The following is a 27,430-nucleotide window of genomic DNA, read 5'->3' on the forward strand; positions in this document are numbered from 1 at the left end:
TTCTGTTTTCATATTTATAATAATGGTAGTAGGGGCTTGTAAAAATTTGTGCTACGATTTCCGTGGGATTATAAGTAACGGAGATATTGACATGAACTTCGCTTTTTAATAAAACTATAGTAATTTCCGGGACTAGCAGGAAACTTCGTAGTATTACAACTTCAGACATGTAACACGTTAATTTATAGGGCAATTAAATTTTGAAATATCAATAGTAACTTACTTCAACTCGCGGTTCTAGTGGCTGGGAGCGGGCACTAGTCTTGCTGTATCAGACGGAGTTCGCTGGCGCATGGTGATGCCAGCAACACAACTGGTATGTACAAGTATGTCTCGTAAATACATTGTTGACTCGATATCTCAGTTTTTGATAATCCCATGGAAAAACGTAGCACAATATTTCACAAGTCCCTTGATAACATTTACGAATATGAAAACAGAATATCGACATCTTAAATGGATGTGAAGTTATTTTGAAGTACGAAGGTCATCCGGAAAGTGGTACCCGTTTGCGCAAATAAGACACAGGAGCAAATATTAACAAATATATTCATTTTTATTGGAAAGAACATACTTTACACTACTTCTCCACATAATCTCGAAGCAAATTTAGGCATTTGTCATAACGTGTGACGAGCTTTTGTATTCCAGCGTCATAGTCCTCCGCCGCCAGCGTATTGAGATACGTAGTCACGGCTCGTTAAGCTCTTCATCGCTGTCAAATCTTTTTCCCGCCAGAAAGTATTTAAGCTTCGTAAAGAGATGAAAATCCGAAGGGGCCAAGTCCGGGCTATAGGGGGATGGTCGATGGTTTTCCACTTGAATTGCTGCAAAAGTTGTGTTATCGCAGCTGCATGAGGCCTGGCATTGCCATGAAGGAGAATGACGCCTGTAGACAATAGACCTCGCCGTCGATTTTGTATTGCCTGCCGTAATTTCTTTAATGTTTCACAATACGCATTAGCATTAATTGTGTCTCCACGGGCCATAAAATCAATGAGCAGTACACCTCGGTGATCCAAGAAAACGGTTGTCATTAGTTTCCTGGTGGACAGAACTGTCTTGAATTTTTTTTGGTTTGGTTGGTGAATGAGCATGATGCCACTCCATTGACTGTCGTTTACTCTTGGGTGATGCATAACAAACCCATGTTTTGTCCCCAGTAATGATGCGAGTCAGGAAAGAGTCTCCTTCATCGGAATAACGTCCCAGGAACGTCAGTGTTGCAGCCATACGCTTGGTTTTGTGCTCCTCTGTAAGCATGCGGGGGACCCACCTTGCACAGATTTTTGAATAATGCAGATGGTCCTTGACAATTTCATGAACAATTGTTCGAGGCACATTAGGAAAATGTTCACAGAGTTCATCAATTGTGACGCGTCGATCGTTCCTCACGCATTCGTCTACTGCGCTCAGCTATTGGTCCGTAATGACAGATGGTCTCCCTGAACGCTCTTCGTCGTGTGTATTCTCCGTCCCCAAGTTGAAAGTGCGACACCAGCGCCGAACAGACGACTCGTCCATCACATTGTCTCCATAACCTCCGTTAATCGGCGATGAATATCACAAGGTCGAACGTTTCGTGCATTAAGAAATTTAATCACGGCCCTCACTTCACAACTGGCAGGGTTCTTAATTTGTTTAAACATTTTAAACGATCACAGACACAACACAGGCAATGCTAGCGTCACGCAACCTCGCACAGAACAGGCAGACAAGCCACTGACGCGGTCTGACCTTGCCCAGCGGCTACCCGAGTCGTCAGCGGTTAATGCGGCGCTAACGGGTACTACTTTCCGGATGGCCCTCGTAACATCTCAAATGAATAACCTTGTATGCTACGTAACCTGTCTTTTATTATATATATAAAATAACTTGTCCTGACTGACTGACTGACTGACTGACTGACTGACTAACTGACTGACTGACTGACTGACTGACTGACTGACTGACTGACTGACTGACTGACTGACTGACTGACTGACTGACTGACTGACTCATCATCGCCGAGCCAAAACTACTGGACATAAAGAAATGAAATTTTGGGGATACATTCATATTAACATGTAGGTGCATGCTAAGGGAGGATTTTTGGACATTCCGTCGCTAAGGGGGTAAAAAGGGGGGTGAATTTTTGGAATGAGGATATCTATATCTCAAAAACTTAAAAGTTTACAGACGTAAAAATTGGTGTCTGGGATCTCCTTTAAAAATAAAGAAATACCTATTTTTTTGTTTTCGGAAAATCTCATTAAGGGGAGTGAAAAAAGGAGTAAAAGTGGTTGAACACCTCTTAGGAGGAGACTTATATCTCAAAAACTGAAGATGTTACAGACATGAAAATTGAAATTTGGAACCTCCTTTCAAAATAAAGAAACACGTATGTTTGCTTTTTTGGATAATCCGATAAATAGTGGGTGAACAGGAGTGACAAACGGGGTGAATGTTTAAAAAGACTATATCTGCAAAATTATTTCAGACACGTAACATGTAACAGATTTGAAAACTGGTATTTGGAATTCCCTGTAAAAGAAAAGAAATATAAAATATTTTTTCGGAAAATCCAATAAAGGGGAACTGAAAAAGGGGGGTGAATTTTTAAAATTAGAGTATCGACAGTATATCTCAAAAACTTATTATGTTGCAGACGTGAACATAAGTATTTGGAATCTCCTTTAAAATAAGGAAATATGTATTCTTTGTTTTTCGGGAAAAGCCCTTAACTGGGGGGGGGGTTGCAAGAATTGAAAAATTAGTCTAATTATTTGTATGAGAATGTATATATAGACCAAAAAATATAAAGATGTTATAAACGTGAAAACTGGTATTCGGAATCTCCTGTAAAAATAGAGAAGAACACACTTTTGGGTGGGGGGAAACCAGCTTAACGGGCAGGGTGGAGTGAAAAAGGAGTTGAATACTTTTCATGAGGATACTTATATATCAAAAACTGAAGATGTTACAGACATGAAAATTTGTACTTGGAATTTTCTTCCAAAGTAAAGAAACACGTATTTTTTGTTTTCCGAAAATTCCATTAAGGGGAGTGAAATAGAGAGAAAAGTGGTTGAACACCTGTTATGAGGAGACTTATATTTCAAAAACTGAAGATGTTACAGACACGAAAATTGAAATTTGTAATCTCCCTTGAAAATGAAGTAACACATATTTTTGCATTTTTGGATAATCCGATGAATAGGGGGTTAACAGGAGTGACAAACGGGGTGAAGTTTTAAAAAGACTATATCTGTAAATTATCTCAGACACGTAACATATTACAGATTTGAAAACTGGTATTTGGAATATCCTGTAAAAGTAAAGAAACATTAATATTTTTTTTGGAAAATCCAGTTAAGGGAAAGTCTAAAAGGGGGTGAATTTTTAAAATTAGCGTATCTACAGTATATCTCAAAAACTTAACATATTGCAGACGTTAACATTGGTATTTGGAATCTCCTTTAAAAATAAGGAAACGCGTATTCTTTAGTTTTCGGGAAAACCCCTTAACGAGGGGGGGGGGGAGTGAAAGAATTGAAAAATTAGTTGAATTATTTGTATGAGAATGTATATATACACCAAAAATTTAAAGATGTTACAAACGTGAAACTGGTATTTCGAATCTCTTTTAAAAATAAGGGAACACGCATTTGGTGGGGGAATCAATTTGGTAGGGGGGGGGGGAATGAAAGCGGAGATGAATTCCTTTTACGAGGATACATATATCTCAAAATCTGAAGATGTTACAGTCGTGATAATTGGTATTTGGAAGCGCTTTTAATGAAGCGGGTACTGTTTGTTTTTGGAAATTTCACATGAGTGGGGAGTCTGAAAGGAAGTAAAAAGAAATTGAATTCTTTTTCGGGAGAAACTTATATCTTAAAACTGAAGGTTACAGATGTGGAAACTGCTAATTGGAATCTCCTTTAAAAATAAGGAAACACGCATTTTTGGGTCGGGGGGTGGAACCAACTTAACGGGTGGGCGTGGAGTGAAAAAGGAGTTGAATACTTTTCATGAGGATACTTATATCTCAAAAACTTAAGATGTTGCAGACATGAAACATTGTATTCGGAATTTCCTTTCAAAGTAAATAAACACGTAATCTTTTGTCTTTGGAAAATATACTTAGGGGGGGGGGGTGAATTAACTGAAAAATTAGTTGAATTCTTTGTATGAGTATACTTATATCTCAAAAACTAAAGATGTTGCCGACGTGAAAATTAGTGTTTGGAATCTCCTTTAAAAATAAACACGCATTTTGGAGGGGGAAAATGACCTTGGGGGCGCGGGCGATGAAAAAGGCATTTCATTCCTTTTTATGAGGATACATATATCTCAAAACTGAAGACGTTATACTCGTGATAATTGTCGTTTGGAAGCTCCTTTATTAAAAAAAACAAGTTTTCTTGGTTTTCAGAAAATTCACTGAAGGGGGAGGGTGAAAGGAAGTGAAAAATTTAATTCTTTTTCCGGAGAAACTTATATCTCAAATGCTTAAGGTTACACACGTGAAAATTTGTATTTGGAATCACCTTAAAAAATAAAGCAGCACGCATTTTTGGAGTGTGGGGGGAATCAACTTAACGGGCTGGGGTGAAGAAGGAGTTGAACCCTTTTTATGAGGATACTTATATCTCAAAAACTGAACATGTTAGAGGCATGAACATTTGTGTTTGGAATCTTATTTCAAAGTAAAAAAAACACGTGTTCTTTTGTTTTCGGAAAATCCACTTAAGGAGGGGTGAATGAATTGAAAAATTAGTTGAATTCTTTGCGTGAGGATACTTATATCTCAAAAACTAAAAATGTTAAAGACGAGAAAATTGGTATTTGGAATCTCTTTTAAAAATTAAGAAACACGCACTTTTGGAGAGGGGCGAATCCACTTAACGGGTAGGAAGGGCAGTGAAAAAGAAGTTGAATTACTTTTATGGGTATTCTTATATCTCAAAAACTCTAGATGTTACAGACGTGAACATTAGTATTTGGAATCTCCTTTAAAAAGTGAAGAAACACGCATTTGATTTTTTTCGGAAACCGGCGTAAGGGGTGTGGGGTTGAAAATAAATAAATAAGGAGTTGAAATATGTTTATGAGGATATTTTATCTTAGAAACTGAAGCTGTTACAAACGTGAAAGTTGGTATTTTGAATTTCCTTTCAAAATCAAGAAACACGAATTTTTGTTTTCGGAAAGTCCACTTAAGGCGGGAGAGGGGTGGAAAGAAGTGAAGAAGAAGTTGAATTAATCTTATGAGTATACATTTATCTAATAAAAACCTGAAGGTGTTACGGACGTACAGACATGAAAACTGGTATTTGGAATCTCCTGTAAAAGTAACGAAACACGTATTTTTTTGTTTTCGGAAAATCCAATTAAGGGAATGAACAGAATTTGAAAAACGGGTGAATTTTTAAAATGAATACCGGTATATCTATATTACATGTCAAAAACTTAACATGTTAGAGACAAGAAACTTTGTATTTGGAAAGTTCTTTAAAAATACAGGAACCTGTACGTTTTTGTTTTCGGAGAAGGCACCTAACAGGGAGTGAAAAGAAGTGAAAAATAGATGAATTATTTTTAGGATATATTTTAAAAACTGAAGATATCACAGACGGGAAAATTTGGTATTTGGAATCTCCTTTAAAAATAAAGAAACACGTATTTTAGTTTTCGGAAAATACACTTACATTTAGGTGGGGGAAGGACTGATCAAGGGGTTGAATTCTTTTTATGGGCATACTTATGTCTATCTCAAAAACTGAAGATGTTACAGATGTGGGAATAGGTATTTGGAATCTCCTTTAAAAATAAATAAACATGTATTTATTTTTTCGACTTGAGAGAAGATTGTTTCTCACATGTACAGTTCTATGTCGCATGGTCGTCTTAACACCAAAAGTTAATACCACAAACATGGTTTACAAAGAATTTCTGGGGTAAATTAAACTCAGTTTTGTGGCGAGTTTTTATACTTTAGGAAGTTTCAGATATTGTCTTAGTACAATGCCGAGGAACAATTACTTTGATCAAATTACGAAATCCACGCGAGCGAAGCCGCGGGTAATTGCTAGTCTGTAGTAAAGCTGCTTGTATTGTCATTAGACCAAAAGCCAATTAATAAAAATAAAATTCTCTACGTAACTATTCCATCCTACACCTAATCCAATCTGCTTATTATATAGTCTACGTGTTTTGGCCTCCTCTTACTAGTCTTACCCACGATATCTCCTTCCAAACCGAGCGAGTTGGCCGAGCGGTTGGGGTCGCGCAGTTCTGAGCTTGCATTCGGGAGATTGTGAATTCGAACTCCAATGTTGATAGCTGTGAAGATGGATTTCCATTATTTACCACTTTCACACCAGGCAAATGCTGGGACTGTACCTTAATTAGGGACACGGCCTCTTCCTTCCCATTCCTAGCCCTTTCCTATCCCATCGTCGCCATAAAACCTATCTGTGTTGGTGCAACGTAAAAGAAAATTGTAGAAAAAATTAAAAAAACTTCCTTCCAAAACAAACCGGACAAAACCTTACTCCCTTCAGATGTGCCCTGCCAAACCCTCTCTTCTCCAGGTCAAATTCTACTCACTTAGACTACTTGTTGGTACCTACCTAATGAGCCATATACTGTACGTATAGTCCGACAGTAGCACGATCATATACGGAACATACACTAGACAGAAACGTTCAGCAGTTTTCGTACAACCTAATAGCAATATTGGCGAAAGATATTTAAATGTTAGCCAATTTCCTTATTTATTTATATTAGATGGTTCTTCATCTGGTACATCAAATCCTCGAACGGCCTCTGGCTTTTTGAATGGTACAGTAAGTGATACCAAAAACGAAAAGGTCTTGTAAAAATTGGCTAGTTAACGCTTCGTTTGTTGAAAGACTGATCTTCCCCCTCCTGCTACTTCAGTGCTGGGAGAGTACTTGGGCTGCAGCAAGTGGGGTGCCTCATCTGAAGTTAAACAGGCTAGACCACTTCATCGATCACCTGGGTCATAAAGTTCGTGTAGATGTGTACATTTACAAGTATGGTACTAACGTACTGTAGATACTTCCTGTCCATCTTTGGCTGCGCGTGTGGTAAGTTCCTAAAGCTCCCAAACAAGAGGATGTGGGGTAAACGTCTAAGCATTCACGACAGGCATTAAATCTTTACAAACACGTAACCGTGATTAGTGTAGTCATTTGTTTTGTACCATGTGCAAATTTGAAAGCTAGTGCAGATTCAGAATACAAGGTCACTAACTGACCACCCTGAGTGAGAGATATTCCTCGGGTTTTTCCCTCAATCACTTGAATCGAATATAGGAATGGTGGCCTTCATCGTGGCCCCGAAAATCATGTCCCAGTTCTAATACCACAAATTATCAAAATGTCTTAATATTTTACACTTAATCTACAGTATCGGTCATAAATTTAAGACCCCATCCGAATGCTTTGTAAGGCCACCTAGAACCTGAATATTTTTTAGAAACTCTGTGGATTTTTTTCTGAACAACACTTGCATCAAATTGCATATATTTCGCCGGATTCCAGTGACCGTCTGGCTGTTTGGTGGAATGGTCAGTATAGTGGCCTTCGGTTCAGAGGGCCCCGGGTCGGTACCCGGCAGGGTCAGGGATTTTAATCTTCAATGGTTAATTTCCTTTGCACGGGGACTGGGTATTTTTGCTGTCCCCAACATCCCTACAACCCATACACTGCACCGCAATAGAACACAGTTTCCTATTCACGGCAATGCCACCTACCCTCGTCGAAGGGTGTGCCTTGCAAGGCAGGCTAGGGATATTATTATTGTTGGTCATATTATTTATTTATTTATTTATTTATTTATTTATTTATTTATTTATTTATTTATTTATTTATTTATTTATTTATTTATTTATTTACTTTACTTTACTTTACTTCACTTTACTTACCCTCCAGGATTGGTTTTCCCCTCGGAATCAGCAAGGGATCCCACCTCTACCTCCTCAAGGGCAGTGTCCTTGAGCGGGAGACATTTGGTCGGGGATATAACTCGGAAGGAGGACCACTACTTCACCCAGGCGGCCTAACCTGCTATGCTGAACAGAGGCTTTGTGGGAGATGGGAAGATGCTAGTGGCTTTACGTCGCACCGACACAGATAGGTCTTATGGCGACGATGGGATAGGAAAGGCCTAGGAGTTGGAAGGAAGTGGTCATGGCCTTAATTAAGGTACAGCCGCAGCATTTGCCTGGTGTGAAAATGGGAAACCACGGAAAACCATCTTCAGGGTTGCCAACAGTGGGATTCGAACCAACTATCTCCCGGATGCAAGCTCACAGCCGCGTGCCGCTAACCGCACGGCCAACTCACCTGGTGATGGGAAGATGGGAAGGGACAGTCAAGAAAGGGGGACGGAAGTGGCCGTTAGGTAGTTTAGGTACCATCCCGACATTTGCCTACAGAAGAAGTGGGAAACCGCGGAAAACCACTTCGAGGATGTCTGAGGTTGGAATCGAACGCCCCTCTAGTCACTCGACCTCCCGAGGCTCAGTGGACACCGTTCCAGTCCTCGTACCAAGTTTCAAATTTTGCGGCAGAGCCGGGAATCGAACCCGGGCCATACGATGCATGAAGTTGCTGAATTTGTTGATGTTTCGCAGCGGACTGTTCAACGTGTCTACAAGCAGCAGTGTGCTACACGTGGCAACGAAACACGACGTCTGAATTGTGGTCGGAAAAAGATCCTAACTGAGAGGGACCAGAGACGCGTTTCACGGCTTGTGAATCAAAATTGCTCCAAATCAGATAGGAATTGTTGCAGTCAGTGAATGAAGTTACATCTCAACCTGTTAGCGAGAGAACATTGCGACGGGAACTGCATGCAATTGACATTTGGAGTTGGTCACCGCGCAAGGGGCCATTGCTCACACAGGCACATAAAGTTGCACGGCTTCAATGGGCTAGAAATCATTGAACGTGGACAGTAGCAGACTACCAGGACGTAATGTGGTCTGACGAATCACGTTTTGCCTGTATTCCAATGACACACGTCGTCGAGTGCACCGAATGCCAAACGAAACATTTCATCCTGGATGTGTGCAAGTTCAAGTTCAAGCCGGAGATGGGTCTGTGATGTTTTGGGGGTGTTTTTCGTATCATGGATTGGGCCCGCTTACTGAGGTGACCTCTAACATGAACAAGCATGTTTATTTAAATATTCTGGATGATCAGGTGTTGCCTTTCAGTCAAGATCTGCATGATGAGTATGTTACTGATACTCCGATTTTTTAAGACGACAAGAGCAAAGTTCATCGGGCTGGACGCATGTGTGACTGGTTTTATTAGCACTCCCCCACCCTATTACATCTTGACTGGCCTAGAAAATCACCTGACTTGAATCCCATTGAAAATCTGTGGGACATGTTGGAACAGCGGGTAAAACGGCGACATTAGCATCCCCGCAATCTGGTGGAATTCTCAGCGAGTGGCTTAACATGGATGCGACGTACTTACACAATCTTGTGGACTCACTTCCTAACCGAAACCGGGCGGTTATCAAGTCCAGAGGCAGAGCTCCACGGTATTAAATGATGCTTGTAATGATTTCTCCAGGGGTGACTAAATTTTGTCCGGTGAGCTGACATAAGCTAGCAAGGTACGCCTGAGAAATCATGGAGTGATATTTTGCTTCACTTCATGACTTGTTATTCTTCCATTTTCACTTCCTGTCGAATTATAATCAAGCGGTGTGCTCACGATGAGTGCACAGGTACACTCGTCTTAAAATATTCAACGAACATTCGTGCAATTAGAATCGGCGAACATACATACGAATATATTCGTCAATGTGTGGAGGAGTCATGAAGATACTCCACTAACTGAGTCACGTACAGTCCAACGAGGCGGCGGAAAGTCCTTGCCGACGTCGTGCACGACCGAGCTCCGCTTGTCGACAGTTCCACAGGGTCAAGTACTGAGCTGAAGCCTTGCTTATTCGACTACTCGTCTCTGAGAAACAACTCTGTGCCTTCTCAAAGTGCAATTACACACTCTGAGGTAAGTTGCCTATCAAGGATAGCTCAATGTCATGAATCCATGAAGAAGCAAATATCTTGGAAACTCCTTAAAACTGTTAAATCTAAAGAGGAGGGTCTAAGATCTTTCAGTCTGTGGGTCACACTGTCGGTCATTTGCCACCCTGCATGTGTAGCCTAAGTCCCACAGAGCTGGCAGGGACTAAATTTAAACGGATGGCAAGAGAAAACAATGATAATGGTGATTTATTCCCCCGTAAGCTGCGGAAAATATCACTTAAGGCGATATGTGAGGTTACTGGAGCGGTTGATGGGAGAGATATCGCAGGCGTGTCGAAAAACTTGAGGGTGAATATTGAGGGAGTAGTAGAATCGTGCCAGTCACTGTTCTTAACCTCTTACATTTTACTGATCACTACCATGAGGCCTATATGAAAAACTAATACCAGGGTTCTTTCAATATGTTTTACGTCGCACTGACACAGATAGGTCTTACGGCGACGAAGGGACACGAAAGGGCTTGGAGTGGGAAAGAATCGACTGTGGCCCCAGTATTTGCCTCGTGCAAATATGGAAAACCACGAAAAGCCATAATAATAAATAATCATGTTATTGTTTTTACGTCCCACTAACTACTTTTACGGTTCTCGGAGACGCCTAGCTGTCGGAATTAAGTCCCGCAGGAGTTATTTTACGTGCCAGTAAATCTACTGACACGAGGCTGACGCATTTGAGCACATTCAAATACCACCGGACAGAGTCTGAATAGAAACTGTCAAGTTGGGGTCAGAAGGCCAGCGCCACAACCGCCTGAGTCACTCACCCCGGCACGAAAAACCATCTTCAGGGCTGCCGACAGGGGGGTTCGAAGCCACTATCTTCCGAATCAATCAATCAATCAATCAATCAATCAATCAATCAATCAATCACTAATGATCTGCATTTAGGGCAGTCGCCCAGGTGGCAGATTCCCTATCTGTTGTTTTCCTAGCCTTTTCTTAAATGATTGCAGAGAAATTGGAAATTTATTGAACATCTCCCTTGGTAAGTTATTCCAATCCCTAACTCCCCTTCCTATAAACGAATATTTGCCCCAATTTTTCCTCTTGAATTCCAGCTTTATCTTCATATTGTGATCTTTCCTACTTTTAAAGACACCAGTCAAACTTATTCGTCTACTGACGTCCTCCCACGCCACATCTCCACTGACAGCTTGGAACATACAACTTAGTCGAGCAGCTCGTCTCCTTTCTCCCAAGTCTTCTCAGCCCAAACTTTGCAACATTTTTGTAACGCTACTCTTTTGTCGGAAATCGCCCAGAATGCAAGCTAACAGCTACGTGATCAAAACCGCGCAGCCAATTGCTTGGTACTAATACTTGTTAGCATGGAACTGTGGAAGGAAAACAAAATATCGTGAAAAAAAAAGCAACGTGCAAAAATATGTAAACTCTAGTGTTCAGTTACTGCCTTCTTGTTTTGTACTCTAGCTGTTTCCGGAAGGTTTAATTATAGTCTCAATCTTCATTTTCTACCGCTTTTCCCACACCTGTGGGTTCGCTGGTGTGAACTGTGTCGCACATGTGGATTTGGCCCTGTTTTACGGCCGGGTGCCTTTCCTGTCGCCAACCCTATATGGAGGGATGTAATCACTATTGCGTATTTCTGTGGTGATTGGTGGTGTAGTGTGTTGTCTGAATATGAAGAGGAAAGTTTGGGAACAAACACAAACACCAAGTCCCCGGGTCAGAAGAATTAATCAAAGGCGATTAAAATCTCCGATCTCGGCCGGAAATCGAACCCAGGACCCTCTGAACCGAAGGCCTCAACGCTGACAATTCAGCCGAGGAGTTGGACTTTTGTCTAAGTTAATCCTCTGCCGAGATAGCTCGGTGAAACGCGTGACTCGCAAGAACGAAGTTAGCATACACAGGTTTAGAGTATATTTAGTCCTCCATGATGAAACCGGGCCCTGGGATTTAAATTGTACCAAGTTTCTAGTTGCTATATTCTTTACGTCGCACCGACAGAGATAAGTCTTATTTCGACGATGGGATAGGAAAGGCCTAGGAATGGGAAGGAAGCGGCCGTGGCCTTAATTAAGGTACAGCCCCAGCATTTGCCTGGTGTGAAAATGGGAAACCACGGAAAACCATCTTCAAGGCTGCCGACAATGGGGTTCGAACCCACTATTTCCCGGATGCGAGCTCACAGCTGCGCGCCTCTAACCGCACGGCCTACTCGCCCGGTAATCAACAATACAACTGTAGCCTTCAAACGCTTTCCGCAGAATGGCACGCTCGTTCTTCAGCTGACCTATTAGCAAAGGAACAACGAATGTACACGGAAGATGACCAACACAGCTTCACGTGACTCCTACTTACGCGTGACATGAGTATCGGTAGCCGATTCATTAGTGAAGGCGACCATAGCAAAAAACACAAGAAAGCTGAATTTTCTCGAAAATCGTTCGAATTACGAAGAAACTGGGTATGACGTTTCTTGTGGAAAATTTAATTCTTGCGAGATGCTTTACGTCGCAGCGACTTAGATAGGTTTTATGGCGACGATGGGACAGAAAAGGGCTAGGAGTGGGAAGGAAGCGGCCGTGGCCCAAGCATCTGCCTGGTGTAAAAATGGGAAATCACGGAAGGCCATCTTCAGGGCTGCCGACAGTCGGGTTCGAACCCACTATCTCCCGAATACTAGATACTGGCAGCACTTAAGCGACTGCAGCTATCGAGCTCGGTAAATTTAATTCTAAAGCCACTCGGTGCACTTCATTTTTCGATATGCCCAACCGTTTACTCGTTATTTTAGTAGATGGAGCGCAAATCTGTCCAAATTTGAGATATGCTCCTCTAAAATCCCTACTGGTTCGAAACGGTGAAATATTATATCAAAATCAAAAGTATCTCTTGCGTGAGTCGGGATTTCAAGCTATATCATTACCAAATTTCAGCTCAATCGGTCCTCTAGTTTTCGAGTTTCTCCTCCTTATTATTATTTTTCTGTATCTCAGCCTTTTCCCACGTCACGTAGGGTCAGAGTTGCTTTGTTGGATTCTTCTCTTCCATAAATGAATATCCAATGCTTCTTCCCTCGTCCAACCTTTTTCTCTTAAATCTCCTGCTACCTTGTCCTTCCATCTCATTTCTGGACTCCCTCTCCTCATTCACCCTTCAAACTCTTTTCCCTACGTAGTCCTACCCTCTTCTCTGCACATCCTCATACTATCTTATTGTTAGCCTACTTTCTTGCATGGGCGCCCATATGAGAGTTTCTAGAGGGGGGCCCAGACCTGGGGGTACGTAGTAATTTTAATATTTTGGAAGATAAATGGCGATTTCTGTTCTGCGGTAGAATAACCCACAGTATCCCCTGCCTGTTGGTGGGGGAAAGTGCTACCGCTTTTACGTAATACTGACTTTTAAGTCATTTTCTTGAAAGGAAAACACGTGACTACACTAGATTTTTGCCTTTCCCTGAGAGCTAGAGGGGGGCCGCGGCCCCACCTTGCCCCCGGGTATGGGCGCCCTTGCTTTCTTGAACTGTCTTTCTCACGAATGCGGATATGCCTTGCACCTCAGGTTATAAGCCATTCTGTAATTCGAGGTATATTAACACATGTGGCCTTGAATACTATGACCTCTCTGGCTGTACCAACAGCCATTTTCTTTGAAAAATTTGACGTAATTTTTGATGTATTCAATTAAAATCAGTTGAATAACACTAAGCTGTTTCGAAGAGCTCTTGAAGAGCCTTCAACCCACTGGAATTTTCTACAAGAAGTGTCAGAATATTTAAATAATTTGACATTTCTCAACAAGAATCGAAGCGTACCACCGTGTATTAAAGGCTGGCTTCTCAACATATGCGCGTAAAAAAAATGGAATGAACTGAAGGAAGGGTACAACGTTACGTTTCTCTATAGACAACGCCTTACACAAGATTGTGTCGAGAATCGTTTTTCAATCCTGCGGATGAACTCCAGATTACTCCAAATTAAGAGCTACCATCAGGGCCACAATGTGTAACCAACTCTTCTCGCCCTCAGGTAATACCAACTGTGAGATTGATCTGACAGCATTCTTGTTTTAAAGAAAAAGTACGACTTCTAGAAATTAGCATCCAGTATTCATTTGGTGGACACCGTTAATCCTGATCTAATTAACTCCTCAACTGGAAATGAAAGTAGTAATTCTTTGGATGAAGACCATCATGGCCTAGCTCAATGCAATAGACTGCAGTACGTAGCAGGATGGGTTTGCAGCAGACTACCTCATGACGACTGCAGGAAAGAAATGTCATCATATGAGGAATCATACCGTTTAGAAGATGTTCATATTTCTATGAAAATATATGAAGGTGCTCAACTGCTCTTTCCTAATAGGTACGCGCAGATGTTATCAAGAAGAATATCTGATATATTTAACACTTTTTTTTAATTTGAAATGCTTTCTGTTACAAAGTTAAATGCAGAATGGGTGCCTTGGTTGATAAGCCAAAGGAGATAAACGTATGTAAGGATTGGTTTAATGCTTACGTTAATAAGTACTTCAATGAAATGAGTACCCAATTGTTTTGTTAAAGAAACGAATGATGTATGTGGAAGACAGGAGGGACAAAATACGAGTAGAAAAGCAAAGAAAGTAATGCATTTGTAATTTGCACTAAATGACTTTGTACAAAATACACTGTGATTATTTTTAGAAGAAATACGACTGGACAAGCATCCTCCATTAACGCTATTCAAAAAGAAAATGGTAAAGGTCTGACACTGCGGAGAATGAAGGTATCGGCAAAAGAAAGACAAGGGCTACGAAGGTCGTGAAAATGAAATAAACTCTAGGCCTCGCAAACGTAACACAGCCGGAGTTGGAAGAAAACGAAACATGACGAAGAGAGGTCATATTAGAAAGATGAAATTGAAGAGCCTGACATTGTTAAGTGGAAACAATGTCAGGCTCAGCTTGGGGAACCGTGGTCGCCAACCCACGCTCCCAACTTGAGAGTTCCTGGTCACCCCTTTAGTCGCCTCTTACGACAGGCAGGAGATGCCGTGGATATTATTCTACCGCCCCCATGCAGAGGAGGAGCACCCACCGTATCGAATGCCTGTCATAAAAAATGACTAAAAGAGGGACAAGAGACTCTCAACTTTTAGGAGCGTGGGTTGGGGATCACGGTTCCCCAAGCTGAGTCTGGCATTGCTTCCACTTGTGGCCGGCTCCTCACCTTCACCTTTAACATCCGACCTTCCTTGGTCAACTCTTATTCTTTTCCGACCCCGACGGTATTAGGTTTACGAGGTCTAGGGAGTCTTTCATTTTCACGCCCTCCGTGGCCCTTCTCCTTTTATAGCCGATACCTTCATTTTTAGAAGTGTTGGACCTCTTCCATATTTTCCTCTTTAGAGGTAACAGAGAATGATTGCCCAGTTATATTTCCTCTTAAAAGAGTAATCAGCACCACCACCCCGAACCACGGATGCATCCTACTGCTTCCACCCGTAGGGGGTTGTCTACAATAAATATATAAACAAGTAAATACAAAACATCAACGGCTACAAGTTATTTAAATGTATAGTTCTTATAAATTCTTACATTGCTTTGTTCTTTGTCAATCCTATTCCTTAATTGCAGCTTCTCGTTTCCGAAACCTTAAAAAAACATGTATGTTACTAAGGTATCCTCTCCGTCCGGTGCTTTCCCTGAATGGTCAGCGCTGGGTGTATCCTCAAAAGAATTCGGCTTTTAATTTCTAAGACGTACCGAAAGACACGGCTAGTCTAACGCTCGTTTGGAGGTTTATGAAGGAGGTATTCCATATTTTAAAATGTAATTCTTAATTTATTATGTCTGTTCAATTATTTTAACAAAAATATGTCCAATGAGTGTGGATGCCATTCCACTCAACTGTAGCATTGACAAGTATGCAGTTCCCACCAATATGCTAGATATCACCACCGTCGCTGTTCGCACTCCGCTCAATGCTGTTGAGTTAGAGCTTTCCGGTATTGGTGTATTAAAGAATTTGGTTAGGGTCATGCAGCTGTGAGATTTGATTCCGAAGATAGTGAGTTCGAACTCCATTGTCGCCAGCCCTGAAGATGGTTTTCCGTGGTATCCCATTTTCACACCAGGCAAATGCTGGGGCTGTACCTTAATTAAGGCCATGGCTGCTTCCTTCCCACTCCCAGACCTTTCATATCCCATTGTCGCCATAAGTCCTATCTGTGTCGGTGCGACGTAAAGTAAATTGTAAATATGTATATACAGGTGAAGCGAAATTCGCGCACTCGGGCGTCGCAGCGCGACTCCTCACATGCCAGCAATAAAAAATGTCTCTCACAAAAGTTCGTCCTGCAAATATATCCGGCAGAAAAGGAACGTTGAAAAGTGGTAATCTGGCAACACTGTAACCACATGTAGGGTAACCACCTCTGTAAGCACATTCCACTCGTGCTGTACAGTTGGTGCAGTGGATAGAGTTTTGGGTTAGCATGCAGGACCTCGAGGGTTCGATCCTGGGTTGAGGCGTACTTTATTATTTGCTAATTTCCATCGGACACTACATACTGTAATACAGTAAGACAACGTTTCTTAGGTCGCGTGTATCCTACATTTACAAAATATAGTAAAGCTGAACACGTTGTAACGCATCTAGTACATGAAGAGGTGCGAACAAATTCACGCCCACGACGTGGAAAGGGCATCTTTCAAAGCTAACCAATGAAAACGAATGTTCGTCCATTTCTAGGATCGTAATATGTAAGTGCAAATGGTGTCTATAGGACGCGCTGCAATCGCTGTTGACGATTAAGATGCCAGATACCATACCAACTGGACTAATTTACGAAATAAAAAAACATACGCCTCAAACCATGATCGACCTCCCTCGACCTTCTGCATGCTAACCCAGAACTCTATCCACTGCACCAACAGTACAGCACGACTGGTGTGTGCTGACAGAAGTAGTTACCCTACATGTGGTTACAGTGTTGCCAGATTGCCATTCTTCAACGTCCTTTTTCTCCCGGATATACTCGCAGGGTCCGCCTCTGTGGTGTAGTGGTTAGCGTGATTAGCTGCCACCCCCGGAGGCCCGGGTTCAATTCCCGGCTATGCCACGAAATTTGAAAAGTGGTACGAGGGCTGGCACGGGGTCCACTCAGCCTCGGGAGGTCAACTGAGTGGAGGTGGGTTCGATTCCCACCTCAGCCATCCTCGAAGTGGTTTTCCGTGGTTTCCCACTTCTCCTCCAGGCGAATGCCGGGATGGTACCTCACTTAAGGCCCCGGCCGCTTCCTTCCTTCTTCCTTACCTATCCCTTCCAATCTTCCCATCCCTCCACAAGGCCCCTGTTCAGCATAGCAGGTGAGGCCGCCTGGGCGAGGCACTGGTCATACTCCCCAGTTGTATCCCCGACCAATAGTCTGAAGCTCCAGGACACTGCCCTTGAGGCGGTAGAGGTGGGATCCCTCGCTAAGTCCGAGGGAAAAACCGAACCTAGAGGGTAAACAGATGATGATGATGATGAAAGGGAATATCATTTCCCTATTTCTCCAACCCAAAATCAAAAGAAAGTAAACGTAACCTACGTAACCTACCAGTTCAAACAGAACTACTCAATGTAATTTTATTTTAAATACGTTATCACTAATGATGGTTTCTTCCACAATCAGCAAACACGCAATATTACACTAAATGCGGCATATAAGTCTCTTGTAAGACCCCAACTAGAGTAGGGTTCCAGTGTATTAGACCCTCGCCAAGATTACTTGATTCAAGAACTGGATAATATCCAGAGAAAAGCAGTTCGATTTATTCAGGGTGATTTCCGACAAAAGAGTAGCCTTATAAAAAATGTTGCAAAGTTTAGGCTGGGAACACTTGGGAGAAAGGAGACAAGCTGCTCAAATAAGTGGTATGTTCCGAGCTGTCAGTGGAGAGATGGCGTGGAATGACATCAGTAGATGAATGAGTTTGAGTGGTGTCTTTAAAAGTAGGAAAGATCACAATATGAAGATAAAGTTGGAATTCAAGAGGACAAACTGGGGCAAATATTCGTTTACAGGAAGGTGAGTTAGGGATTGGAATAACTTACCAAGGGAGATGTTCAATAAATTTCCCATTTCTTTGGAATCATTTAAGAAAAGGCTAGGAAAACAACAGTTAGGGAATCTGCCACCTGGGTGATTGCCCTAAGTGCAGATCAGTAGTGACTGAACATAACTACTTTATCGCTAGAAAAAGACAGAGTACAGTCAAGAGCTGGCCATTCAGAGCGCGTCCAAAAGTGGATCTCACTTCTGCAAAATATAATTTCCAAACTTCAATGTTCCATGCATCCTTTATTGTGCGAAGAATAATAACGGAGATATTCGCGATTATTACATTTTTCACAATCTTCCAAATAGCTCTGGAAATATAAATGCAGTTTCCAATCCTCTATACTCTATATATATATTACAATTTTCTCTACGTCACACCAACACAGATAGGTTTTACGGCGATAATGGGATAGGATAGGCCTACGTGTGGGAAGGAATCGGCCGTGGCATTAAGAGGAGACGTAGGGCAGAACGCATAAATTGAACCGAAGCCCCTATAAATTCGATAATTTTAAAGATGAAATCATGTAATTTTGCACCGATGATTATTACAAAATTATGCATGGCTACTCTTAGATTAATTTATTTCCACTCAGAAATAAGATCAATGCCGAAAATATATATTTTAATCACTTCAAATTCCGACTCGTTGGCTGAATGGTTAGCGTACTGGCCTTCGGTTCAGAGGGTCCCGGGTTTGATTCCCGGCCGGGTCGGGGATTTTAATCTTCATTGGTTAATTCCATTGGCCCGGGGGCTGGGTGTTTGTGCTGTCCCGAAGATCCCTGCAACTCACGCACCACACATAACACTATCCTCCACCACAATAACACGCAGTTACCTACACTTGGCAGATGCAGCCCACCCACTTCGCAGGGTCTGCCTTACAAAGGCTGCACTCGGCTATAAATAGCCACACGAAATTATTATTATTATTATTATTATTATTATTATTATTATTATTATTATTAATATTATTATTACTTCAAAATAATATAAATACATTTTCTCCGAGTTGGACATTTTAACTGTGATAACAATTTGGCTGTTAAGTTCTTCAGTTAGTATCAATTCATTCTGTGAAAATACATTTTAATTAGGCTGATAGTTTAATTCATGCGTGAATGATAATTTTTTGGTTAAAACATCTCCCAAATTTACTGACATACGTGATGATAAGTACCATGCTAAATAAAATATTCAAGAAAACGACGTCACAGGCTTATACATTGCAATGTTTTTAAACAAGCTACCAATCTTGAATGATGAAAGTTTAATAGTTCCAGGGAAAAGTTACGTTGATTTGGCATAAATGTCTTTTTTTCCACAAAACTGCGCTGAAGTTTCTGTTAACTTTTAGGTCAAGTTATTTTCACCTCTGTTATTTAATGCTGGTCATGCCCATAGTATTCCTCCTCCTGTTGATGTTTTGTCTTCATCTGCTTGATCTGCCGAGCCATTTTTGCAAATTTTTCTCTCCCTTATCGGCCTTGGCAAGTTGCACATCTTTAATATTTCTCAACATTTTAAAAATTATTTCACCGTGGAATTAATAAATGAAACTTCTATAGCATATTATTTAAACCTATCTGGTTTAAATTGGCGCAGAAGAATGTTTTCGTAAATTTCGCACATTCTGACCTACATCTCCTCTTAATTAAGGTATAGTCCCAGCATGTGCCTGGTGTGAAAATGGGAAATCACGGAAAACTATCTCTAGGGCTGCCGACAGTGGAGTCCGAACCCACTATCTCCCGAGTGCAAGCACACAGCTGCGTGCCCCTAACCGCACGGTGAAGTCGCTCGGTTTTTATACATGTTACCGTACGAATTAAGATGAGGGAGTTATCCATTAATTTATATTCTTATTTCTAAGTGCCGCAACTTTTAATAGGGCCTATCGCTGACAGAAATATTTAGTCATCGTGGTAACGAGTTTCGAGGCAATGGTGTTTGCCGCAAGTGCTTTCGCGTGATTAGGGTCTACACGGGTGACAACCAATACCAAGTTTAGTAAATCGTGACTAATTACTTTCTATAACTAATCCTATGATTTGTATAAACTTGTTCAATAATCCGTTGGCAACGGATGGTACAGCTAGTATTTTATACAAGAGGACTAGATAAAAAGCGAACAGTCTTCTTTCTTTTTCAAATTAACGGCTAGAGTTTCGTTGCTCAAGACAGGTACACCGAGCTCGCGCGTTCACGTTCTACAATAAATAATAAAGAAAAACTCCACTGATAATAACCAGATATTTTTTAATCCCGTTCATCCAGACTTAACTTGCATTTATTCGTGTGGTCGAGGGAAACCTCGACCTACTCCAAAAATTTGGTCAGGACGATCAGGTCACCAATCACTAAGATCAAGAAACCGATCAAGCCCTGACGACAGGCTGGTTAGGCGGGATTGGTCAATATGGATAACCTCGGACCAAACTAGATGAATTAGGTTAGGTTATGAGCTGCAGTGTTACTACACCACAGAACCAGCCCATTGCCCAACGACCCGCGGAGATTTTCCGACCTAAGTCCTCCGTTACTGGTGAAAACATAAGGTTTATATTGATGTTTATGATGCAGATTAAGGCAACATTTAACAGCTATCCACTAATTACCCAAATCATCATGCAGGCATTATTTTCTTACACGAAACAACAACATCCTCGTCCATATCACTGTGGTAGTTTATTAAATATACATGGCAATGATCTTGTAAACTAGAATGTCAAGATAACTGTGCTAATGATGTCGTCACTTCCGCACGAGGGTGCTGTCTTCAAGGTCATCCATTCTACTCGTCAGATAAGGTTTGCCTTCAGTGTAGTTTTGGAATTTCTACAGACGCGCAACGAAAGCCGTTGAAAAACTCAGGAAGCGCCTGTGTAACTATAGTTTTCTGAGGCACTCGTCTTCTATGGTTAAGGCTGCGGAATAGAGTCCCGGGACGGTCGGTTGGCCTTTACGAGTACTTGAATGGGAGAAACTTCTAACAGAAATATTACTGGCGCCTTTATTGAGCTAGTTGGCCGTGCGTTTAGGGCCACGCAGCTGTGAGCTTGCATTCGGGAGATAGTGAGTTCGAATCGCACTGTCAGCAGCCCTGAAGATAGTTTCCAGTGTTCACACCAGGTCGCTTGCTTCTCACTCCTAGCACTTTCCTACCCCATCGTTGCCATAAGATCTACAGTACGTCACTTTGCTATTCATACACAGCCCATTTCGTTATAAAGCGTTCTATATGCCTTATAATTAAGGGCATTGTCATGTGTCGTGAATGTAATAACAAGACGTAAACACTCAATACACAAATTATTTGTGAGTACAAATAACAAGGTGTGGTTAATTTGGAAACTTCCAAAACAATTAAAACCACCTCCCCAGTCTGTTGACTTAAACCCTGTTGAATATTTACGGGCGTTTTTGAAGTCTAGGATTCATCCTAAGATGAGTTAAAACGAGTGGTGACCCAAGCATGGTACAGTATCAGCGATGAAACGTGTGCGAGGCTAATAAATTCCATGCAGCGTAGGTGTCAAGCTGTCATTAGAGCCAAGGGTCACTTCACAAAGTACTAGGATTAGTGCTACGGTTCATTTCATTCACGTGTTTAGTTGAAGACCTGACATCTGTATGAATAACAATGTAACGTAGGAAAAGGTCATGTTTTGATATACCCTCGAGTATTTTCTACTGTATGTTGTTATAAATATTATTTCACCGAGCTCGATAGCTGTAGTCGCTTAAGTGCGGCCAGTATCCAGTATTCGGGAGATAGTAGGTTCGAACCCCACTGTCGGCCACCCTGAAAATGGTTTTCGGTGGTTTCCCATTTTCACACCAAGCAAATGCTGGGGCTGTACCTTAATTAAGGCCACGGCCGCTTCCTTCCCACTCCTAGGCCTTTCCTATCCCATCGTCGCCATAAGACCTATCTGTGTCGGTGCGACGTAAAGCAACTAGCAAAAAAAAGTGATTATTTCTGTATGACATTGTAAAGAAATCTACAAGAAATAAATTTCTTGAAAGACAATTACGGTATGCTTCTTTGGTGTAGTGGGTAGTGTGATTAGCTGCCACCCCCGGAGACCCGGGTTCGATTCCGTGTTCTGCCACGAAATTTGAAAAGTGGTACGAGGTCTGGAAAGGGGTCCACTCAGCCTCGGTAGGTCAACTGAGTAAAGGTGGGTTCGATTCCCACCTCAGCCATCCTCGAAGTGGTCCGTGGTTTTCCACTTCTCCTCCAGGCAAATGTCGGGATGGTAGCTAACTTAAGGCCACGGCCGCTTCCTTCCCTCTTCCTTGTCTATCCTTTCCTATCTCCCCATCCCCCCGCAAGGCCCCCGTTCAGCATAGCAGGTGAGGCCGCCTGGGCGAGGTACTGGTCATCCTCCCCAGTTGTATCCCCTGACCCAGAGTTTGAAGCTCCAGGACACTGCCCTTGAGGCGATAGAGGTGGGATCCCTCGCTTAGTCCGAGGGAAAAACCAACCCTGGAGGGTAAACACATTAAGAAAGAAAGAAAGAAAGAAAGAAAGAAAGAAAGAAAGAAAGAAAAGACAATTACTATAATATCCACTTGAATGTCCAAAATTTACTGCATTTTTCTCAATATGAAACTGTATGAATAAGGAACTGACACACTGTATCTGCGTCAAGGCGACGGAAAGTTGTGAAAATGAAAAGTAACACATGAGCTTCATTAATGAAAAGCACACGATCTTAACAGCTGTCGTGTTCCGTAACTGAATGGTCAGCACTCTGCTCTTCAGTTCAGAGGACCCCGGGTTCAATTCCCTGCCAGTACGCATTTTAACTGCAAGTATTTCATTTCTCAGACTTGTGTTCGTCTCAATACACTTCTCTTTCTTACACAACTGCAGAAACAGGCAATAGTGAATACATCCCTCCACAGGGGGTGGTGTGGTTTCCAATTTTCACACCAGGCAAATGCTGGGACTGTCCCTTAATTAAGGCCACGGTTGTTTCCTTCCCACTCCTAGGCATTTCCTATCCCATCGTTGCCATAAGACCAATCTGTATCGGTGCGACGTACATACAGCAAATTATATTTTGTTAAAGTCATACGACATACGAGCGCCAAAGTTTAATGTCGTAACTGCGAGGGAGCTGGGGGACTTCATCACTTGCTTCTTATCAGGGCGGACGCATGTGCCAGTGCAAGAGGGATTTCGACACTGCCTGAATTTCTTCGACTTATTTAGACGACATCCTGCGTGGTCGACAAGGCCCAAATGGTGGATTTGCTTGGCGGAAATTGCTGTTGACATGACTTTATCGACTCTGCTTTCCAGTAACTTCGGGCCGTAAACACTCGCTCCTCCAGAGTATACTGATTAATTTTCCAACCATCCTGTGTGAATTCACTTGTACTCTGCACTGCACAAACGCTTAGAAAAAGCAACCCAATCAGTGTTGCCAACTGCGTTCGGTACAGTTCCACTAGATGGCTTTCAAAAACCCGCAAATTTTCTCCAAATCCTGCTAGAATTTCAAAGTATTGCTGTATATTTACTGGAAATGGGGCGTGGTTGAATGTTAACTGTGCGTATTGAATGAGATAACTACCAATATATCACAGTCTACACCAAACTGAGAATCCACAGCCTGTTTCCAGTCCTTCAACCGGTTCAGGAATGGAATGAATGAAGCCCCCATCTAGCGGCGAGGATAGGAAATGTGCCGGCTGCCGAAGACTGTCGCACTCTTCTTGGGCAGTGATTAATGACTGAGAGGTGAAATAAAATGATAGCCTACTGGAGAGTGTTACTGGAATGAAGGATGATGGCGAAAACCAGAGTACACCGAGAAAACGCTGTCCCGCCACCGCGTTGTGCAGCACAAAATCACATTGAGTTACCGGCATTTGAATAACGGGACCCAGCGGTGAAAGGCCGGCGCGCTGCCACCTGAGCCATGGAGGCTCTACATTCATTTCCAAATCATACAACAAAAAAGAGAGAAAACTTATAGGCATGTGAACTGTATAAACTTACCAAGATGCCTGTAACTCCTCAGCCTCGTTGCACGGCAGCACAAAGGTCTCTTAAAATTATAAACTGGTATGGTTTTTAATGCAGGCTTATAAATTAGAAAATACACAACACAGAAAAAATCACCAGATATCTCCAACAACCAGTCCTTTAACTTCGGGTCCAATAACCACTCCTTTAGAAAAAGATGTTGCTAAGTCGGTTTTGGCACGATCTCAGAACGGTACCTACGCTGTGGTAGGATTTGGATAGATTGTCAGCTCTCACGGAAACCTCAACCGTTACTGACGTGTGACGTATTGTAGTGTCTGGCGGGGTGATTCGATCAAGGGGGCGGGGGGGGGGGAGAACATGCAGAATCAGCAATCATTCCACACTTCCAGACGCTTTGATATTCTAGACGGCGACATACCATAGACTACAGTACTGTACGCTAATAGACGGGAAGTGCTGCCATCATCTGTCGGCAGGTCACTGAGAGACCGCGGCTTCCCTTTCATCTGAAGTAGCCTCTAGCCGCAAGCTACTAGACAGATTATTACAACGGAAATACTAAAATTTCCTATTTTTCAGCTACAAAAAATATATGTATATAAAATAACATGTCCTGACTGACTCATCATTGCCGAACCAAAACTACTGAGCATAAAGAAATGAAATATTGGGGATACATTTATATTACAATGTAGGTGCCACAAAGGGAGGATTTTTGGATATACATTCGCTAAGGGGGTTAAGAGGGGGGAGGTGAATATTTAAAATAAGTGTATCAATATCTCAAAAACTTAAAAGTTTAAAAACGTGAAAATTGGTATTTAGAATCTCTTGTAAAAATAAGGACACACGTATTTGTTGTTTTCTGAAAATCATCTTACGGGGGTGAGAAAAGGTTAAAAACGGGTTGAATGCCTTTTATGAGGATACTTATATCTCAAAAACTAAAGATGTTAAAGTCAAGAAAATTGGTAGACTATTATTTGGAATCTCCTTCAAAAATAAAGAAACATGTATTTTTTGTTTTTGGAAAATCTGGGGAAGTGAACAGGGGTGACAAAGAGGATGCATGTTTTAAATGAGCATATCTACAGAACGTCTCAAAAACGTAACATGTTACAGACGTGAAACTTGTTATTTGGAATATCCTGTATAAGTAAAGGAACACGCATAATTTTCTGATAATCCAATTAGGAGGAAGTGTCAAGGGGGGTGAATTTTTAAAGTGAGCATATCTACAGTATATCCCGAAAGTTTAATATATTATAGACGTGAAATATGGTATTTTTATCTATTTTTAAAATAAAGTAACCGCTGTTTTTGTTTACGGAAAATTCACGTAAGCGAGGGGGTTGTAAAAAGGACTGAAAAGGGGGATGAATTATTTTTATGAGGATAATTATATCTCAAAAACTGAAGATGTTACAGACATGAACAATTGTATTTGTAATCTCTTTTAAAAATAAAGAAACACGTATTCTTTTGTTTTCGGAAAATCCAATTAAGGGGAGGGGGTTAAATGAATTGAAAAATGAGTTGAATTCCTTGTATGAGGATACTTAGATCTCAAAAACGAAGGATGTTACGGACGTAAAAATTTGTATTTGGAATCTCCTTTAAAAGCACGCACTTGGTGGGGGCGGGGTATCAACCTAAGAGGGGCGTAAAAGGAGCTGAATTCTTTTTATGAGGATACAAACAAGAAGTGGACTTAAAACAATACACTCCTAAAGGTTTTTGACTGTGGGGTGAGGAATGATGACAAAAATATGCATTTACATGAAACCGTTTGAAATACGAATTTAAAATTTTAAATGATATCCTAGATGTTAAATAACAGAAGGTTTGAAATAAATGTAACCCCTCAGAGAGTTAAATGGGGGTTAAGATCCGAAAATATATATATATATTCATTCCTTCCTCCGAAACGGTTTAACGTACGAATACAAAATTCGAAATAGCGATAAATATTTTTAATCTTATGTGTAAAATAGGAAATATTTTAAACGTTCCACACCTAAAGATTTAAACGAGGTTAGCACCGTAAACGAATTAATCATCCCTCCAAAACCGTTTGACGTACAAAGTTGTAATTTTAGGAGTCCTAAGTGTAAAATATCGTATACTTTAAAACATTTCTCTCTTAACGGGTTTAGATTGTGGTTGACCCCCAAAAACACAATATCCATTCTTCCAATACCGTTTCAGCACGAACTTAATTTTTATATCCTAGATATTAATAAACATTTAAAAACATTTACTCCTTAAAAAGTATTTATTCCTCCATTACTGTTTGACGTACAAAATCAAAATTTCACAGATTGGTCGCTTTTACATCCTAGAAATTAAATAGGACAGGGGTTAAGACACTGAAATTCGTCCCTATGCGGTTCAAATGAGTGTTAGATTAGAAAATAAATAATCATTCCCCCAAAACCGTTTGACGTAGAACTGAGGGCGTGTTTTACAGGCTCAGCTGACAGTGAACTCTACAAAATGTTAAACTTTGAATAATAAGTTTCAGTTTAAAACCGTAGTGAAGCTCGGGTATCTTGCTAGTATATATATATAAAGCCATCATGCATTATTATGCAAACTTTTCTTTTTATTAGCAACAAAATACCAAGCATCGCTTACTAAAATATATTTAAGGTTCTTAGTACTATACTGATGAATAAAATAGTATTTAACAGCAATGTTATTTCCGGTTAGATTTCAGCTATTCATAAATTAGAGTCCGCCAGAAAACCGCTGTCGTTGATTTTCACCCGCAAGCTTAACATTAAAAATCTCTAGATCTAGTGGGAAACCCGCTGAATTGGCAATACTACAACCAATTGTACGGTATTGGGTAAGCACCTCAGCCAAATGACAGGGAAGCAGGCTGGCGGCTACTCCGTGTCGCAATAATTAGGCGCTAAAATGTATTATTGTACAAATTAGACGCTAGACACTTTTCTTTACCATCAAACGTTGCTTGTTCGAAATAGGGTTAGGCACTATGTCACTGTTTCGACACGCTGTGCCGGAGCACAGTTACATTCCGTTGTTCCGGAACACCGTGTATCAATTGTTTCCAAACTTTCTCAAGCGAGACCGAGACAGTGACTCACTATCCCGTCAGAAGCGGCACTTTGCACTGCCCTTCGCCTTCGCCTACTAGCTGACAGTCGATACCGGCAGTGTGTCGCCACGTGCTGGAATGTTCTGTGTTCTGTCACATCCTCTTTGTTCTGTGAGCCCCATTGCACCGGCCAGTGGCCTTCGGTATATGCGAATCACT

The sequence above is a fragment of the Anabrus simplex genome, chromosome 2, assembly GCF_040414725.1.
Source record: "Anabrus simplex isolate iqAnaSimp1 chromosome 2, ASM4041472v1, whole genome shotgun sequence".
In the NCBI taxonomy this organism is placed as follows: domain Eukaryota; kingdom Metazoa; phylum Arthropoda; class Insecta; order Orthoptera; family Tettigoniidae; genus Anabrus; species Anabrus simplex.